The sequence below is a fragment of the Coregonus clupeaformis genome, unplaced genomic scaffold (assembly GCF_020615455.1).
Source record: "Coregonus clupeaformis isolate EN_2021a unplaced genomic scaffold, ASM2061545v1 scaf0260, whole genome shotgun sequence".
In the NCBI taxonomy this organism is placed as follows: Eukaryota; Metazoa; Chordata; class Actinopteri; order Salmoniformes; family Salmonidae; genus Coregonus; species Coregonus clupeaformis.
In genome coordinates, this window is record NW_025533715.1 from 310,001 (window position 1) to 312,500 (window position 2,500).

At 40.4% G+C, this 2,500-nt stretch overlaps 1 protein-coding gene across 11 annotated transcripts in view; it reads left to right on the forward strand.

The window, feature by feature from the left end:
- tenm3 (teneurin transmembrane protein 3) overlaps positions 1-2,500 on the forward strand; it is a 274,702-nt gene that overhangs the window by 193,893 nt on the left and 78,309 nt on the right. The window lies entirely within an intron of this gene.

Genomic DNA, 2,500 nt, shown 5'->3' on the forward strand with positions numbered 1-2,500 from the left:
ACACACACACACACACTTATATATATACACACACACACACTTATATATATCACACACACACACACACACACACACACACACACTTATATATACAGTGGGGGAAAAAAGTATTTAGTCAGCCACCAATTGTGCAAGTTCTCCCACTTAAAAAGATGAGAGAGGCCTGTAATTTTCATCATAGGTACACGTCAACTATGACAGACAAATTGAGAAAAAATTTTATGAATTTATTTGCAAATTATGGTGGAAAATAAGTATTTGGTCACCTACAAACAAGCAAGATTTCTGGCTCTCACAGACCTGTAACTTCTTCTTTAAGAGGCTCCTCTGTCCTCCACTCGTTACCTGTATTAATGGCACCTGTTTGAACTTGGTTTGAAGAAATCAACTGTGGGAGCAATTATTAGGAAATGGAAGACATACAAGACCACTGATAATCTCCCTCGATCTGGGGCTCCACGCAAGATCTCAGCCCGTGGGGTCAAAATGATCACAAGAACAGTGAGCAAAAATCCCAGAACCACACGGGGGGACCTAGTGAATGACCTGCAGAGAGCTGGGACCAAAGTAACAAAGCCTACCATCAGTAACACACTATGCCGCCAGGGACTCAAATCCTGCAGTGCCAGACGTGTCCCCCTGCTTAAGCCAGTACATGTCCAGGCTCGTCTGAAGTTTGCTAGAGTGCATTGGATGATCCAGAAGAGGATTGGGAGAATGTCATATGGTCAGATGAAACCAAAATAGAATTTTTGGTAAAAACTCAACTCGGTCGTGTTTGGAGGACAAAGAATGCTGAGTTGCATCCAAAGAACACCATACCTACTGTGAAGCATGGGGGTGGAAACATCATGCTTTGGGGCTGTTTTTCTACAAAGGGACCAGGACGACTGATCTGTGTAAAGGAAAGAATGAATGGGGCCATGTATCGTGAGATTTTGAGTGAAAACCTCCTTCCATCAGCAAGGGCATTGAAGATGAAACGTGGCTGGGTATTTCAGCATGACAATGATCCCAAACACACCGCCCTGGCAACGAAGGAGTGGCTTCGTAAGAATAATTTCAAGGTCCTGGAGTGGCCTAGCCAGTCTCCAGATCTCAACCCCATAGAAAATCTTTGGAGGGAGTTGAAAGTCCGTGTTGCCCAGCGACAGCCCCAAAACATCACTGCTCTAGAGGAGATCTGCATGGAGGAATGGGCCAAAATACCAGCAACAGTGTGTGAAAACCTTGTGAAGACTTACAGAAAACATTTGACCTGTGTCATTGCCAACAAAGGGTATATAACAAAGTATTGAGAAACTTTTGTTATTGACCAAATACTTATTTTCCACCATAATTTGCAAATAAATTCATTAGAAATCGTACAATGTGAATTTCTGGATGTTTTTTTCTCATTTTGTCTGTCATAGTTGACGAGTACCTATGATGAAAATTACAGGCCTCTCTCATCTTTTTAAGTGGGAGAACTTGCACAATTGGTGGCTGACTAAATACTTTTCCCCCCCACTGTATACACACACACACACACACTTATATATATACACACACACACACTCTTATATAAATATATACACACACACACTTATATATATATGCACACACACACACACACACATATATATATACACACACACACTTATATATATACACACACACACACACTTATATATATACACACACACACACACTTATATATATATACACACACACTTATATATAGATATACACACACACACACTTATATATACACACACACACACACACTTATATATATACAACACACACACACACTTATATATATACACACACACACACACACACTTATATATATATACACAAACACAAACATACTATACACTCACACACATATACACACACTGATATATATATACACACACAAACACAAAGCATACTGTACATTCAAACACATACACACACACACACGTCTACCATTTTGTTTGGAATTCTAAAAACTCAAACACACAACCTACACACCACTGACCACCCTTACACACACACACACACACACACACACACACACACATGGTTCTTCCGTTTTGTTGGAAAATCCTTGTTGGTCCTGTTTCCATGCATCCGCGGCCTGAATGACCTCCTGACTGTCTAGCCTAGTCGCCGGGCTGCTTTCACTTCCTACCTGGGCTTTGCTTCTATATTATTACAATTGTATTATTCTGTTGTTTATTGTTGTTATTATTATTCTGTGAAAAGGAATGTGACCTGGGCATAAAGTATAGCTGTGGAGGCAGGGACTCAAGCCAGAACCCTCCCTATACTTTGTGTCAGTATTCGGAGTGTGCTGTAGCTTCACATGGATGCACCAATAACTACTAGTATCAACAACTGAAGATGGCAGAGGGAAATGGATTCAGGATATCTTTGGGGTTTTGTTTGGGTTCTTTGATTTCTGATTCTGTTTGATTTGGGCTATTTTGGGACATTATCAAATCTCCCTGAAATGAATGACACATTGTATTTT